Raw genomic sequence first — 18,652 nt, forward strand, 5'->3', positions numbered from 1 at the left:
TTCGTTTCTATGATTCAGGACATAATCCCAGCTGAGGAGAGTTGTAAATAAAGTAAGGAATCACGCCCTGTTCTGGCGTTACAGTCTGAAACTAGGTCGGGCAGCCTGTAATCATGATGGGATGAATATAATCATAGAACCATCGTAGAGTTGGAAGGGATCTTGGAGGTCTTCTAGTCCAACCCCTGCCCAAGGCAGGAGACTTCATACCATCCTGGACCTTATACCATCCCGGTAAGATGGCTGTCCAATATTTTCTTGAAAAACTCCAGCAATGGGGCACCCACAACATTGGGAGGCAAGCTGTTCCACTCTCTCACTGTCAGGAAATTCCTCCTTATTTCCAGGTTGGATCTCCCTCTAATGAGCTTCCACCCATTGGTTCTTGTCCTACTCTTAGGCACAATGGAGAATAAATCAATGCCATCTTCCCCGTGGCAACCCTTCAGATACTGTTATCATGTCTACCATTAGTCTTCTCTTCTGACTACTTCAATATATTTTCTTGCTTGTCAGTCAGTTTGTCACAGGTACGGCACAAAGGTCAGACATCTGGAAACATATTCACCTGATAAGTCCAGGTTCCAATCTACAGTCTCTGGGGAGATTCTGGAAACACACACACACACAGTTCTAAGAAGAAACTTTGAAAGCATACCTTGCCCTCCCACCCTGGAATAAGAGGCGAGACACAGGTGATGGGTTGATCTAGGGCCACACTTTATTGCAAAACTATTAGGCAACTTCTTGATAGAACCAGGGACCTGTAGTAGTGAGGGTGCCGAAGGTTTCATGGGACTCCCTCACCAACCTTATACAGGTGAGTCTCATGTCCCATTGTCTCTTGGTCTTAAGACAGCATGATCCCTGGGCCTGTAAGTCCCCTCTCTTTGGTGACCCTCAGCCTGGGGAGGGCCCCAACATGTCCTACTCCCCAGCACTGTAACCTCACAATACACAGGGCCTCAAGGTCGAATGTGCTCTCACTTCCATGGTATTCAATGGACAGTCACCGATCCTACTTCCTTCTACTTTCCCCACAATGGAATGGGCTAGCCTAGCTATGACCTATTCGCCCCACCAAGGCAAAAATCTGAACAGACACATGGTGTGGCCATGGGGAGCCCCCTTAGCCCAGTTATAGCAAACTTCTACATGGAACATTTCAAAAAAACAGGCCCTGGCTTCAGCACCCGTCGCACCCACAGTCTGGTTCCGATATGTGGATGACACCTTTCCAATTTGGAACCATGTTGAAGAAAAACTGGAAGAATTTCTAAACCATCTCAACAGCATCCATCCAAATATACAATTCACCATGGAAAAAGAAATAGAGGGCCAACTCCCGTTCTTAGATGTCATGATCATACGCAAAACTGACCTCCGACTGGGACACAAGGTCTACAGAAAACCCGCCGACACAGACTGGTACTTACACAAAAACTCCAACCACCACCCACAGCAAAAAAGAGGCATAATCAAAACACTGGTAGACCAGGCAAATTGGAACTGTGAAGCTCAGTTTCTCAGCACTGAACTCAACCATCTGAATTGGGCCCTACAGGCAAATGGCTACTCCAAAAACGAAATCACAAGAGACATCAAACCCATAAAACAACACCAAACTGAAGAAGAAAAACAGCCACCCACAAATAAAGTATTTCTGCCATACATCAAAGGAGTCACGGACCGCATGGGAAAACTTTTGAAAAAACACAACCTACAAACAGCATTCAAGCCCACCACAAAAATACAACAAATGTTATGGTCAGCAAAGGACAGAAGGGACCCCTTCACCACTGCAGGAGTATACTGGATAGCTTGCAGTTGTGGCCAGGTATATATTGGAAGAACAAAATGCAGCATCCACACCAGAATCAAAGAACATCAGAGATACTGCAGACTAAAAATAAAAATAAAATCAGCAGTAGCTGGACATGAAATCCTATTTCAAACCACAGAAGTACTGGACAACACCACCAATCATTATGTTAAACTACACAGGGAAGCCACTGAAACCCACAACCATCAGCACAGCTTCAGCAACAAAAAAAGGAAGTCTAAAATTCAACAAAGCCTGGTGTGACAAACCCAGACCTACTGGGATATGCCACAGTTTCACTAAGCTGCCACCAACCATTCCCTATAAGAAGTCACACAGACCAGGGATGGATTTTTAACAAATAAAGGAATAAGGTTTATTTACATAACACACAGGGAAAATAAAATGATCAAATGTATAAGATACAGTAACGTCGCTTAGTCTCAATCATACATACACTAGTTTGGTTCACACAGAACGCATTTAACTAAAGCACAGACCCTGAACCTATCAGTTCTGGCTAACCCTACAGACACCTGAACCTATCAGGTTGGTACTGACTGACACACAGTAGTACCCTGTCTGACACACAGACTCCCACACCAGCTTCTTCTTCCCAGCTGCTGCTTCTTCTAACTTCTCTTCACACAGGCTTCACATATATATACAGTACAGCCCCTCCTCCTGATGTCCCGCCTTCCACTCCCCATAGGATGGAACTTTCCCTCCAAACCCATGACAGACAGGTAACATCAGTGCTGTATGTAACACCTCCCCTCTTTATAAGTTGTTTTGTAGGGGGAAAGCTAAGGTGCTTTTCACCAAAAAAACAACCTGGTTAAAACACACAAAAACAGTTATACGTACAATATCATACTTACTTATACTTACACTCTAAGTTAAACATTTACCATTTACAATACATCAAGTTACCTTTATTCATACAAACCAAGTTCAAAAAAAAACAGGTACATTTAACCTTTGGTCACCAAAATATATACATAGTCCATGTTTCTTTCGCCGACTTCATTCTTCAGGTCTTCTTGACAAGGCGTCAGCAACACAGTTCACTGACCCTCTGACCACCTTCACTTCAAAGTCATAGTCTTGCAGGTTTAAAGCCCACCTCATAAGTTTACTATTGTGGGTTTTCATTGTCTTTAACCATTGCAGTGGTGAATGGTCAGTGCACAGAATAAAATGTCTTCCCCAGATGTAAGGCTTGGCCTTCTGGATCGCGTATACTATGGCCAGGCACTCCTTTTCCACGGTTGCCAAATGTCTCTCACCTTTCTGGAGTTTCCTACTCAGGTAGGACACTGGATGCTGGTCACCATTTTCATCCTCCTGGCAAAGAACTGCTCCTACCCCGCTGTTAGACGCATCGGTGTAGATGATGAACTCCCGGTCGAAGTCTGGAGCACGCAGCACTGGATAGTTGATGAGGGCCTCCTTCAACCTCTGGAACGCCTCCTCACAGTCGCTGGTCCACGGGATGCGGTCATCAGTCTTCTTCCTCGTCAGATCGGTCAGCGGAGCTGCAATCTCGCTAAACCTCGGGATGAACTTTCTGTAGTAGCCCACCAACCCAAGAAATGATTTGACTTTTTTCTTGGTGTTGGGTCTAGGCCAATCACGAACTGCTTCTATCTTAGCCTCTAGGGGTTTTATCACTCCTCCCCCTACTATGTGACCCAAGTATTTTATTTCTGGGCTACCCAGCTGCAGTTTGTTCTCTTTGCAGGGCCTAGGCCAAAGCACTTCCTCCCCTGGGTCAAAGTGCCTCTCTCTGGCTTTGTGGTCATACCATGTTTTCTGTCTGACCTTCTGAGCTTGCAGGTTTTCTGCTGCTAGCTCTAGGTTTCTCTTTAGGTCATTCATCAAGGTGTCTATGTATGTCACAACGTCTTGTGGGTCATCCTGGGTGATCTGCTCCCAATTTTGTTTGATCAAATCAAGGGGCCCTTTCACCCTTCTCCCAAATAAAAGTTCAAACGGACTGAACCCGGTACTGGCTTGTGGCACTGATCGATAAGCAAACAAAAGGGATTGCAGCTTCTGGTCCCAATTGTTTGGATTCTCTGCCAAGTAAGCCCTAATCATGCGCATTAGAGTCCCATTGAACTTCTCAGTTAACCCATTACTTTCAGGGTGATAGGCAGTGGTTTCCTTGTGTTTAATTCCACAGATTTGCCATAACCGTTTCATGAGCTTCGATGTAAACGATGCGCCCAAATCTGTGATTATTTCTGAGGCAAATCCCATCCTGGACATATACCCCACCAAGGCATCTGCCACTGTGTTAGTTTCAATGTTAGTCAAGGGTATGGCTTCAGGGTACCTCGTGGCATGGTCCACAATGGTGAGAATGAACCTGTTCCCCCTCTTTGTGGCCTTGGGCAAAGGTCCCACAATATCCACCCCTATGCATTTGAACGGAGTGTCAATCACAGGCAAAGGGCACAACTTTGCTTTGGTCCTGTCGCGGTTATTCCCCTGCCTTTGACACACATCACATTGTTTACAGAACTCCTTGATCTGCTTCCCTATTTCAGGCCAGTAAAAATTCTGTGTAATTCTCTGTTGTGTTTTGTTCACCCCTAAGTGCACAGCAAACATGTCAGAGTGCCCCCTTTGTAAGATCATGGGGCGATACTTTTCAGGTACCACTAACTGACTTCTGATCCCATCTCCCCCTTTTGAGATATTCCTCAGGGTCTCTCTATATAAAATTCCCTTTTTCTCTCGAAATCTCACTGGGGTTTCAGGTGTTAGCTGGGCGTCTGTCACCTGTTCGAAACACTTCTGGAGAGTGGCGTCTGCCTTTTGCTCTTGGCCAAATCTGCTGTCCGTGGTCAAGGTGTCCACCACAGCCTTGGAACTCCCCCCACCTGCTTCCATCTCGGGCTCGACAGTACCCCCCTGAACTGTCCCCGTGGTAGCTTGTGAGCGTGTAATCACCAGCACCCGTTTCACATGTTCAGCCAGGTCATTTCCCACGAGCACGGCTGCTGGCAGAGTCGATGAAATCGCTAGCCGCCAAACTCCCCTCCAGCCTTGAAAGTTCATAGGTACCTCCGCTACTGGCAGCGAGATCACCTGTCCCTCAATCCCTGCCACCTTTATGCTCTCATTTGGGATTATATACTCCCTAGGAATAATATCTGGATGGCACAGGGTCACCTGGGAACAAGTATCCCTTAACCCCCGATACTGATGGTCAAGTATTCCTACGTCCACCCCTGCTGTTTCAAACAACTGAGAATCTGTTCTCACAAGTAAGCAGCGCCTGACCTCCACAAGAGGACCATTTTCCTCAGCCTGATCAGCAGATGTCACTGTTCCAGATTGAGTAGCCATGGCAACAGGCTCCCTCAGTGCCAAGGAGCTTTGCTCTTTCTGGACACAGAACACAGCTTTTGGCTTGGTTCCACTCGAATCATGAGGCACATTTCCTTTTAGCTGCTTTAATTTCTCACACTCTGAGATTAGATGGCCCTTTCCCTGACAGAAATAACATTTTCTGCTATATTTTGAGTCTTTCTCATCTTGTTTTGGTTTTCCCTCCAAAATCTGAGGTCTTGGTTTCATGTCTGAGGGCTTCCCTTCACCATGGGCCCCTCCCCCTTGCTGGTTTTTCCCTGGTCCCTGAGAGTACTTGCTGTAGGTTTCTTTGGGTTTACCTATCGATTTCCCCTCAGCACCTAAGGGCTTTCTTATCTGGGAAATAAAATCTGCGATCTCGGCTGCTTCCGCCACAGATTTCGGTTTCCTTTCCCTCACCTGGAACTTCAGTTCCCCATGCAGGACTGAATAGAACTGTTCCAGCGCTATCAGGTCTTTGAGCTGCTGGTAGGTCTCTGTTCCCTCCTGAGATAGCCATTTCTCTAGCAGCCTCACCAGTTGGGCCCCCACTTGGGTAAAAGTCTGCTCTGGTTTCTTGGTGAGTGACCTGAATCTTTGCCTCAGCTGTTCCGCATTTATCCCATGTCTGGCAAACACCAGTTTTTTAAACTCAGAGAAGTCTTTTAGCAGCTCCTCTGGCATCTCTGCATAGACTTCTGCCAGGCTGCCACTGATTAAAGATCACATAATGGTCATCTTCTCAGTTTCCCTTACTGAGAAGTCCACAAACGCTCTTTCCACCAAGGAAAAGAACACCTCAGGGCAATCTCCCTTGTGGTACACAGGGAATTTCTTCAGGTCAGCTTTAGACAATTGGCCTCCCTCAGAATCCCTATTGTTATTATTGTTCTGATTCATCACTTCCAATTTTCGTAACTCAAATGCCATCCTTTCCTTTTCCAGAGCAATTTTCTCTCTCTCTAATCTTTCTTCTCTCTCCATTCTCTCTCTCTCTCTCTCTAATTCAAATTGCCGTTGTTTCTCTCTTTCCCTTTCCTCCATTTTTTCTCTCTCTAATCTTTCCTCCATTTCAAATTGCCTCATCCTCAGTTCATGCTGTTGGGCTATGAGCATTTTCCTGAGTTCTGGGTTCTGTTCTCCCGTGCTGTCACCCTGCACTGAGCCAAATTCATCCTCAGAACCTTGGTCAACCTGGGGGTCTTTCACTTCACCCATTTCTGCCATTTGGCTTCGAGTCAAGGGCATAATCCCCCCCCAGAACAGGCTGCTTTCAAAAGTCAAGCCTCAAAATAAAGCGACCACTTTTTTTTTCTCTCTCTCTTTTGCCTCAGAACCAGCCTTCTATAGATTGCTGCTGTTCTTCAGCACTAACTTGCAACTGTTGCCAGCCAGAGTCTACCCCCCTCTGCTAGGCCTCTCAGCAGGCAGGCTAGATCACTGCTACTTCACACAGTTTTGCCTCAGCTTTTTTCCCGCCAAAACAGGTTGCCTCAGAGCTCCCTAATCTAGTCCCCAGTTGGCACGTTCTTCCACTAGCGCACCTCCCCGTGAGGTACGCCTAGAAGATTACCTACGCGCCCTCAGATTGTCCCTGACTAGACCCCCCTTGCTCTGGGCACACTTGCCAAGGCTTTGCTGGACCACTGGACAACTGGACCAGTCGTATCCCACACGCTGGACACCAATCAATGTGACAAACCCAGACCTACTGGGATATGCCACAGTTTCACTAAGCTGCCACCAACCATTCCCTATAAGAAGTCACACAGACCAGGGATGGATTTTTAACAAATAAAGGAATAAGGTTTATTTACATAACACACAGGGAAAATAAAATGATCAAATGTATAAGATACAGTAACGTGGCTTAGTCTCAATCATACATACACTAGTTTGGTTCACACAGAACGCATTTAACTAAAGCACAGACCCTGAACCTATCAGTTCTGGCTAACCCTACAGACACCTGAACCTATCAGGTTGGTACTGACTGACACACAGTAGTACCCTGTCTGACACACAGACTCCCACACCAGCTTCTTCTTCCCAGCTGCTGCTTCTTCTAACTTCTCTTCACACAGGCTTCACATATATATACAGTACAGCCCCTCCTCCTGATGTCCCGCCTTCCACTCCCCATAGGATGGAACTTTCCCTCCAAACCCATGACAGACAGGTAACATCAGTGCTGTATGTAACACCTGGCTCCCAGCACTGAGAAAAATACAGCCTGCAAAAAGGTCAATGAACTCTACCCAGCCACAAGGACTAGTGATCACTGCACACAAAAGACCAGCTAATGACACCCATTAATCACAGTGACATATAATCTCTCATCCTTATCACAATACACCCACAACAAAAAACACACTGATCACCACAATCACCCATCTTCTGTAAAGGACAAAAGCTGATCCCACAACTATAAATACTCAACTATCCAAACAAACTGCAACAGAGCACAGAGTTCTGACTCCTGTACTCTGAAGCTCCTGGCCACAGACACTGGCAAAACGTTAGGAAGAACATCCTTCAGAACATGGCCAAAGAGCCCGAAAAAACCACAACAACCATCAGATCCCGGCCGTGAAAGCCTTTTTCCCCCCAACTAATTTAAATTTCAAAGCCTGTTAGCTCAGGCTAGCTGGGGATCCAAGCTGTTCAGGCCAAACTATAGGGGGCACCAATGCCCCCCTCTCCCTGATGTTGTTGTCTTCAGGTGCGCTATTGCGCAGCAAAAATTCCTACAGTACAATGAGTAATCTGCAGTGGGAATGAAAGCCTCAGAAGAGGCTGGTCACATGGGGGAGTGTCCTTTTAAGGACACTCCTATCCCCCCTCCCCTTGGGTAAGGAGATGTGCTATTCGTGTCTCGCGTTACTCCATTGGGGGAGGGCAAAGAAGGCCTACATAACAACGAGTGCCAGCGGAACCGACATTCACAGCAAAGCAACTTAGTGTTGTAATTAGGAAATATAAAAGATTAATATTGGCAAAGCAGCAGTTGCATCCTATATATTGTTCAAATACACATTCAAATTACCATTGTGACAGTTGGCTGTATATATTAATATAAAAGTGAAGAGGAATGTAACCTCATGAAGCAGCAATTAATGATCCTTTTACAGAAATATACAGATGAATTGCAATTTCCAAGAAACAGTGCTACTCTGAGCCCCCAGTGCTATATCTTATTGAAGAATTTTATGATTTTATTTGAACATTATTAATGAATGAATAGGCAGGTTAAAGAGGAAATGAAGAAACATGTAGAAAACACAAAAATACAAAACATATTTAGAATGTAACAGAAAATTAGGAACATTCAAATTAACCATGACCTTAACCAAAACTTAAGCTATATATCTCATACTCAAGATGGCTTAGTCTAAATTCAGGCTCCTTCAGCAGAGACACTGCAAAAACTGAAGCACGTTTGGACAGAGCAGATCTTTCAGTAAAGGATCTGTTTTTCCAAATTAGGGACAGAAGTTGTTAAATCCTGAATAATGTAGAACGTGGAGCTCTGCTTAAGATCAGCCTGTAAGAAAAGAACAGCGAATTTAGGGGTCCTCATGATCAGAAATACCTCACATGAAAGGCCATGTATGTAGCATATTAATGGGGCTAAATTAATAATGGAAACCCACTCATAATCTCCTAAAGATTTCATAAATTCCCCAATATTTTGACTTATTTTGCAACACTGAAATTGCTTTTCAGTTTCCCTAAACTTCACACACATAAACACATTATCCACCACCATTATATATGAAAGAGAACTTTCTCTGATATGATCCTGCCATAAGATCTGTTTTGGATTCCATTCTCTGTATTCTGACAGCTAGAAATATTAGGGTGGTGGAAACAAGGACAAGTTTTTTTCCTGGTGGTACCCTAACTACAGAAATTTCTCTTTAATGAGATCAGATTGGTATATTCGTGAAGGCTTTCACGGCCAGGATCTAATGGTTGTTGTGGGTTTTTCGGGCTCTTTGGCCGTATTCTGAAGGTTGTTCTTCCTAACATTTCGCCAGTCTCTGTGGCCGGCATCTTCCGAGGACATTGTAAGTGGACTTTTTAACACTTTTGGGGAGGTTTTTGTATGAATTCTGGTGTCTGTGTTTTTTTTTTTTTTTTTGGAATTATTGTTTTCTTTTTGTTCTTAATTTGCTGTGTTCTCTTAAATTGAAATATGGCATGAGTCATGCAAACATATGTGTTTGTGTATGTAATAATCAGGCCCAGTAAAATTTAATTTAAACCTCATTTAATTTAAATTAAATGAAAACTTCCTGTCTGTCCTCCTTTCATGTCTGAGGCTCCCCAAGGCTTCCTTTTGCCTAAGGAAGCCTTTGCTAGTCTCGAGATGGTGAGTGAGGAGTCTTTAATAAGAAAAAAAAATGCTCTTAGTTGCAGCTGATGGTCCCAATCTGAGCAGCAATGATCCAGCAGCAGTGTTTAACTACCAAAGCCTTCCCCCACCCATCCCAAGGCTCATAAACGTTTCCTAGGGCAAAAGGGAGCACCGAGGGAACCTCAGAACCTGGAAGGAGACGATTAGGAAGCTTTCATTTTATTTAAATTAAATTTTACTGTGACTGCTTATTACACAGGAGGATATCACCTAGTGTTTTCAAATCTTCATGTGTGTTTTTTTCTAAAGTTTGTAGCACAGCCTTGTAAAGAGCTAGAAAAAGTTTTGCCTTGCAAAACTTGACATTTATTGCATCTTAAAAATTAAACCCAGTTCCACCCTTTTGCTCTTGGATTTAGTGTTGTTTGAAATGCCTTAATTTCATATTTCTTTGGTGTTATCCATGCCCTTATATGCATGCCTGTTCAGGCAGAAGTCCTATTGAGTTCAGGCAAAAATGAAAGAAAAATAAAAAAAATAAAAAGCCAAAAACATTGTGGCACTTTAAAGACTGACTGCTATATTTTAATGTGAGCTTTCATGGACAACTAACTTCTCACATGTCTGAGGAAGTGGACAGGTCCATGAAATCTCACATTAAAAATATTGCAATTAGTATTTAAGGTGCCACCACATTGTTGTCCTCTTTGTTTTAAATTTTCCTATTGTTTTCACCTGATTTGCTAGCACAGACTAATGTGGCTCCCTCTGTTAAAATTATTTTTATTGTGTCATTAATGTGTACAGGACTGCAGCCATGGAAATGGAATAGAGTATCTTCCTCTCCTCCTGCCCAACCTTAGCCTCTATATTCTAGAGTAATCCAACTGTTACTAATATTGGCATATGTATATTGGTGGGAAATAAAAGGTTGCTTTTAGCAGACACAAGCCAAGATTTTAATTTGTAGCTGATAATTTGCTACTGGAAGCTTACCCTGATTAGTCTTCTTACAGCACCAACAGTTTTTCAGGTAGTGTGAATTACCTGCTGTGTATGTTTTTACCACCCATTCAAGGATGAAAATGAGTTACAACCTAGGCCTCAATTAAAGCCTGCAATAAGAAAACCTTAAATTCTTTTATGCCTCCACTTCTAAAGAATAGAATTAGTTGCTTTATGTATTCTTGGAATTCTAATTCACACTCCTGCACACCCAGCAACGGATCTTTCAGCCCTTCTCAAATGAAGCTCATTTCAACCGCTACCCAATTATTGCTGCCTTGCTCCCAGTCAAACCATCCTGCAACAGCTGAGAATTGAAACAGACTCCATTTGTGAAAATGAAGGGTGTATGTGGCGAGTAATGCTGCACGTTTTTAAGTGCTGCCCACTCTATTCCTGCAGGGACTAATAAGTGATTCTTTGCTCTATCAATTTAATTTACATTTCTGGTACTCTGGTTTGCCAGTTCAATTTTATTATTGCATGTTGAATTTTTCTGTCAGCATTTTATGCCAATAGTGATACTCATCACTCAGTCACAATAGCAGTATCTGTACAGGAGAGCAATAGTAGCAGAGGGAAGACAGGATATTTGGTAATCCTAGCTGACAAGGCCACGAGAGAGCCCCATGGCACAGTGGGTAAACTGCAGTACTGCTCATGACCTGAGTTCAGACTCAACCGTTTCAGGTAGCTGGCTCAAGGTTGAGTCAGACTTCCATCCTTCTGAGATCAGTAAAACGAGTAGCTAGCTCACTGGGGGAGAGGGACAAAGTGTTGCTTGCTTTATTATGTTGTAAACCAGCCAGCACTCTTGGTGATATATAAGTCAAAAGTCAAAACAACAGCAACAACCTCATCCTTAATAAGGAGCACCTATTGCACACACACACACACACACACACACACACACACACACACACACACACACACACACACACACACACACACACACACACACACACACACACACACAAAGAGGGAGAGAGATACAAAGAATTTATTATTATTCTGAGTATGATTTTGATATACCTTTTTAATTAAAAATGTTTGTCAGTCTCCGTAAAATGTGATTCCCCCCCCTTTTTGAAAATTTAATTGTTTCTCTTCTTTAAATTTTTTTCAGAGATGTATTGTAGGGCTACTTGTCTTTATCAGAAAAGAAAACTTGTGTAGAATCTCACATAGAACTGGCACTAGCTGTTTCCCAAGTCTGAATATACACCATAAATATTTAAATATTAGTTGAATTCCAGTAACAGGTTGCAGCTAGTGAGGGCAGTTCCAAAGTCAAATCAGATTTGACTTCAGCCAACTTGGAGGGATTGTAGAGGAGCGTCTGGAGAAACATCTCTGTGATTTTTGTGCTTCTAGCTGCCTGGTGAGGCCCAATGTGTGGGTGTATAACTCGGACATATGAAACCCAGTCTTCACTAGACTTGGAGGGATTGTAGAGTCAGAAGAAGCTTCCCAGCATTTTGCTGTCTCTAGGTTTACGGGGCCCCATTTTATAGCCAGACAAATTGACAAATCAAAAATAGCTCAACATTCATTGATTTCTATTCATTGAGGCATTGATTCATATGAATATGAATTGACAAATCAGTAATTTTTAAAAACAAATGTGGTGATTCGTTTTTAAATTCATGCTCATCTCTATTTCTTAGATGACAGGTCCATCAGCTACCCTTTTTGATGCTATCTCCACATAGCTAGGCACTCTAATGCTGTTTTCATAGTAGCCTTATTCTGGTGTATAGAATGGGGCAAACTATCCCAAAGCAGGGTGATGGGGCATTCTGTCTTCACCCCTTCTATTGTCTATTTAAACCTTATCCTGAATGCCTGAATAGGGCTGGTCTGTATATCATTCAGGGTTGGTCAGTAGATTATATATGGAAGGGTGATGGAAACAGTCCTGCAGAGACGCAGACCCATGCATTCATAAAAAGTTTATGGTGCACTGATAGAAACTGTATCTATATTTGTAGTGGGATACCTAAATCCATTCTCCTATTCGTTGATTTATACCTGCACCAGCTCTGTATTTGTCTACTCCAGACCTACTGTGACTCTCCCAAGGCAATTGACAGGTCTTTAAGGACAGGGTGTGACGATGTGAGAGCCACAGTTCTGTCTTGAGTAAGATGGAGAGCCTGAAAACTTACACCCTTGTCACCTCCAACTGAATCTAAAACTCCATTTTGCCATTTGGCAGCCAGGGCCACCATCACATGGGGGCTTTCTGCTTAAGCCACAAGGTTTATACCCATTTTTACCTTATGAAGGGTTCCAGGTAACATGAGCTGCTTATGTAATCTTTTAGTGATCCAGTAACAGTTTTGCCTGACCCAGAACATGACTACAGCTGTCATGGACTAGAGACAATTTTGCAAATTCAAACTGTTATTTGAATTTCTGGTATATATAAAGTAAATACATTGGGGGTGGGAGGAGATCAGAGTTGCTGACAGTGAAGTCAGAGGGAAATTAAATTCAGCATATACTAAGAGGAACCAGTATGTTATGTACAATGGCCACTAAAGTAAAACAAAGAAAAAAATTGCTGTAGTATTGTTTCTCAACAAGATATGAAGACAGAGTTGGCGTATGCGTTTCTGAGCACCCAGCCCTTCTGTCTGATCCTTTCTCACATGGGTTGTTGGATCATGAATTTATGGAGATCCCCACTTGTCTATGTACATCTTTTAGAAAAACATGACTGCTTATCATAACAACAATAAAATGGCCATCAAGAACAAGTGTTTCTAAGAGGCTGAAGAACTTATACTTAACCTAACGGAAATTGTTCCTGTCCGCAATGAGCAAGACTCTTTCAAGTAAAGATTGATTATTTTGGTAAATTACATTGGATGCTTTTGTATGGCAAGTTACTGCCCATAAGGGTGTAGGCTGAGAACTAAATACTGCATATGCACATATAGATTATGTGATAAATGTGGCAGTAAATTAAGTGACCTGGTTGGTCATGAAGTCCTCTTATAATAAAACTCGTAGCAATTCAGTTTGTCGCAGGGAAGTGGAATTTCTTTTTTTTTTCTTTTAAATTCCATTGTATTTCTAAATACCGAATCCCTTCTAAATAGTTTAGTATAATCCAGAAAATGAATCCCCTGCTTGAAGTTATGAAATGGAATGCTGATGTTGTAAAATTAGAACACAAATTTTGTTCCCCATAGCCATTTTTTTTTACAAAGTGACAAACTATTCAGAAAAATCAGAATAGTTGCATGGTAGTTGCTTCTGAAGAGGCAAATCTTTCTGGTGTTTAAGATTTCTAAAGGTTTCTCATGAGAAGAGAAGACTCCCTGGAAAAGACCCTGATGTTGGGGAAGTGTGACTGTTGGGAAAATGTGAAAGAAGAGAAGGGGATGACAGAGGACGAGATGGTTGGACATTGCCATCGAAGCTACCAGCATGAATTTGACGAAACTCTGGGAGACAGTGGAAGACAGGAGGGCCTGATGTGCTCTGGTCCATGGGGTCATGAAGAATTGGACACGACTTAACGAATAAACAACAACAACAAAAGGTTTCTTTAATGGCAGTTTGAATCATGAATTTTTTTTTTTGAAAATGTCATTCACCTGAGGAGAATTGGACAGAACCTTTGCCCCTCCCTCTTCACATTGCAGAGTTTAGGCATAAAAATGTATTAATGTAAACTTATCAGGTTTCAAATATGTGTCTGGTTTGAAAAGTATAAAAGAATACTGTAAAGCTGAATTGAAACTTAATCACAACAAATTAAATGCGACGTTTCCCTATTTGCACTTTTGCCTGATTCTGAAAACCTACAAAGATGCAGTTTTAATGGATGAGATGTGTAGTTCCTGACTAATCTGGGGGGGGGGGCATTCAAATTCACAAGGCTATTTCAATTATGATAAAGCAATTGAACTGCCATAATATAATATAGATAATACTGTATTATCATTTTTAGAAAATAATCAACAATTAATTTTGAACACTGATACACTGGTATGTTTATAATAGTCATGTGCCTCCAGGCCCATTGTGACACTTTTCAGGGTTTTCCAGATAGAGAATCGTTTTACCATCCCTTCTTCCGGGGCTACTCTGTGCAACTTGCCCAAGGCCACACAGGCTGATTTTTCACACAGGAGGCCAAGTGAGAAAACAAACTCCCAACCTCTGGCTTACATTATATCTTAACCTTGTTCAGGAGCTAGAAGTACTCATGCATTTCTAGTTGCTGTTCTTTTGTTTTGTTTTATTTCATTTCATTTTGTTTCATTTTGTTTCATTTCCCTGGGCATGTAATCTAATGAAAGCTCAATGAGAGAAGTCTGGAGATAACTTTTCTGTATGAATTGGGCAGCATGACTTCTAGACCCACATGACTTCCCATCACTTCAGACACAGTGTTTTTCAACGGAATTGGTTCATTCAGCTTCCTATAAAAGTTTAGGGATGAAGCCAAGTGGTTCTTGTGAACCAGTCCTGGTAGTGTGGAAGTGTGAACCAGTCCTGGAAATTTAACATTGGGGATTAACTGCCTGGTGGAAAAAGCAGCACTTCCAGCTGGTAGAGTTACTTGCCTTTTTTCCTTCATGTTGGGAAACAGATTCATGATTTTCATTTCTGCCTTGCCACACAACATTTAAAGACACAGAAGTCATGCTAGAGAAACAGCTGACAACGTAAGTGGGCAGTTCTACAAATGCCAGATACACAATTGGTAAAAACCATAGTTTTCTAGTTTTGCCCAATATTCTGAGTGAGTTTCTGTGGGCATATAAAGTTTTAGATTCAACTAGTAAAGTCAACCCTTTTTCTCCTCCTATAAAGTTTTAGATTCAACTAGTAAAGTCAACCCTTTTTCTCCTCATCTAACATCATCTCTCCAGTTTCTTCACCACATAGTCTTTTGTATATGTATTTTCAGAAAAATTCTGAATAATGCAACTTTTTCTAAGCCTTCGATAATACATTTTTCTAAGCCATTTGACCAGTCTCTAGGCACTCTTTCAAATTCTGCCAGACTATAAAGGGAGATTCTTTTTTCTCATTGATTTGGTCAGTTGCTAAAACATGAATGACAATAAGAGAACTTACCCACCCGTTGCTTGCATTTTGATCTCTTTTTTATGCGTAATGGAGAGGTTATAACTTTCATTCCAGCTGACAGGATTTTGAGAGGTTATATATAGGTTTGCAGACATCAGCTATTATTTACTGCTTGACTGTAACAGTCTTTTTTCTGTGTTTTCAGTACTGTTTGCACTTTTTCTTTGTGAAAAGCATCTTGATTGAGCTATACAAGGGGAGATATTGCTATCTTTCTGTGGGATCAATGAAGACGTGTTTACAAGTCTAGGACACAGTGCACACACGGCAATAATGGATTTTAGTCTGTTTGTTGACTGAAAGCTCCTTTTCTTTGTTACTTGTCAATCTTGTATCTATTACTTGATTGCAACATAAAAGGCTATTTGGACAAGCGCTGAAACAACAACTGTATCAATCTAGCTGAAGTGCTTTCCTGCTCTAAATATGTAGCCTCTAGCAAGGTAAATTGCTTAACATTTGAAAAGCATGCTAGAGTTTCATTTCTTGCTGTACCAGCACTTGTGAAAGGAGTGTTTCTTTAATTGTTCTTCTATTAAAATTTTGGTAATCAATGTCTTTAAAAAAAATGGCAATGGGAATCCCAGATGTTTGATTTTTGGAGGATGTGTCCAAATGTTCCCCATTTGCAGTCTAGACCATAACCCAAAGCATAGGAAGATTCCCTTGAATTCTGGGGACTTTCCCACTGGGACTCTTCCGCTGACAGCTGGAAATCCACTGTATAGACTGCACAACCTTATGCTGCTTCAATGGTTACCTCCCTTCAAATACTTGATGGGTATGAAGAAAGTTCCTTGTGCAATGGCACCATGATGTTAATCTCTCCTGAATCTTGTCAGTGCACAGGTTCTGCCAAAGTGGGCTTCATCACTAATTTTAGTGAACAGAACAGTGCTGCCCGGTCCCAAAATACACAAATAGCTCATTGACTCCACTGAAATGACATGGAAGTAAGACAGAGGAGAGACGAAACTAGTACTCTAAAATAAACCATAAGTGACATGGTGAGATGCTATGCTATCACTGTACAGGGGCCACAATTTCAGCTCAATAATTAAAATACCAACAATTCTAGAAAGCGGTTTGATCAACACACAGAATAGGGCTTTTATCTCTTCTTTCTCCTAGACTGTGAAATGCACCCCTTCAAGGCTGTGATTAGTTCCCAGTTTCATTACTTTTAGGAAAATGTGAAGAAAGCTATATTCAAACTGGATATTTAAATTGTTCAGATATTTACTGAGCACTGTCCTAATTTTAAATATTTTGATAATTGTAATATTTTAATAGTCTCAGTGTCTATATTTTCAATTTGTTTTAATTATATTTGTTCGCTTGTCTAACAACAAGGCCAGTGGAGGTGATGGCATCCCAGTGGAACTATTTAAAATCTTAAAAGATGATGCTGTTAAAGTGCTACATTCAATATGCCAGCAAGTTTGGAAAACTCAACAGTGGCCAGAGGACTGGAAAAGATCAGTCTACATCCTAATCCCAAAGATGGGCAGTGCCAAAGAATGCTTCAACTACCGTACAATTGCACTCATTTCCCACACTAGCAAGGTTATGCTCAAAATCCTCCAAGGTAGGCTTCAGCAGTATGTGGACCGAGAACTCTCACAAGTACAAGCTGGATTTTGAAGGGGCAGAGGAATTAGGGACCAAATTGCTAATATGCACTGGATTATGGAGAAAGCCGGAGAGTTCCCGAAAAATATCTACTTCTGCTTCATTGACTGTGCAAAAACCTTTGACGGTGTGGACCACAGCAAAACTACGGCAAGTCCTTAAAGAAATGGGCGTGCCTGACCACCTTATCTGTCTCCTGAGAAACCTATATGTGGGACAGGAAGCAACAGTTAGAACTGGATATGGAAACACTGATTGGTTCAAAATTGGGAAAGGAGTACAACAAGGCTGTATATTGTCCCCCTGCTTATTTAACTTATATGCAGAATACATCATACGAAAGGCTGGACTGGAGGAATCCCAAGCCGGAATTAAGATTGCCGAAAGAAACATCAACAACCTCTGATATGCAGATGACACCACTCTGATGGAAGAAAGTGAGGAGGAATTAAAGAACCTCGTAATGAGAGTGAAAGAGGAGAGTGGAAAAAATGGTCTGAAGCTCAACATCAAAAAAACTAAGATCATGGCCACTGGTCCCATCACCTCCTGGGAAATAGAAGGGGAAGATATGGAGGCAGTGACAGATTTCACTTTCTTTGGCTCCATGATCACTGGAGAGGGCGACAGCAACCCTGATATTAAAAGACACCTGCTTCTTTGGAGGAACGCGATGAAAAACCTCGATAGCATCTTGAAAAGCAGAGACATCACCTTGCCAACAAAAGTCCGAATAGTCAAAGCTATGGTTTTTCCTGTAGTGTTGTATGGAAGTGAGAGCTGGACCATAAAGAAAGCTGACCGCCGAAGAATTGATGCTTTTGAATTGTGGTGCTGGAGGAGGCTCTTGAGAGTCTCCTGGACTGCAAGGAGAACAAACCTATCCATTTTGAAGGAAATCAACCCTGAGTGCTCACTGGAAGGACAGATGCTGAAGCTGAGGCTCCAATACTTTGGCCATCTCATGAGAAGAGAAGACTCCCTGGAAAAGACGCTGATGATGGGAAAGTGTGAAGGCAGGAGGAGAAGGGGATGACAGAGGATGAGATGGTTGGACAATGTCATCGAAGGGACCAACATGAATTTAAACCAAGGCAGTGGAGGATAGGAGGGCCTGGCGTGCTCTGGTCCATGTAGTCACGAAGAGTCAGACACGACTAAACGACTAAACAACAAGATTTGTTGGCTGCCTTGAAAGCTGTTTTTTTTTTAGTGGAAAGGTAGGATAAAAATCCCATGAATAAGCATAATAATAATAATAGATGATCACATGCATATTTAAGTCTTTATTAGATAACCTGTGAAGCCCCAGGACATACCTACCCTAGTAGCTAAAAAGATTCAAAAATTGATATCAC

At 42.1% G+C, this 18,652-nt stretch overlaps 1 long non-coding RNA gene across 1 annotated transcript; it reads right to left on the reverse strand.

The window, feature by feature from the left end:
• Positions 1 to 1,699: 1,699 nt before the first annotated feature.
• On the reverse strand, positions 1,700 to 8,367 carry LOC144588664 (uncharacterized). Its single transcript, XR_013544317.1, has 2 exons — positions 7,390 to 8,367; positions 1,700 to 2,077 (listed from the first exon to the last, which is right to left on the reverse strand). It is a non-coding gene; the product is annotated as an uncharacterized LOC144588664 (long non-coding RNA).
• Positions 8,368 to 18,652: the final 10,285 nt, after the last annotated feature.

This window comes from Pogona vitticeps, chromosome 1, assembly GCF_051106095.1.
Source record: "Pogona vitticeps strain Pit_001003342236 chromosome 1, PviZW2.1, whole genome shotgun sequence".
Classification (NCBI taxonomy): domain Eukaryota; kingdom Metazoa; phylum Chordata; class Lepidosauria; order Squamata; family Agamidae; genus Pogona; species Pogona vitticeps.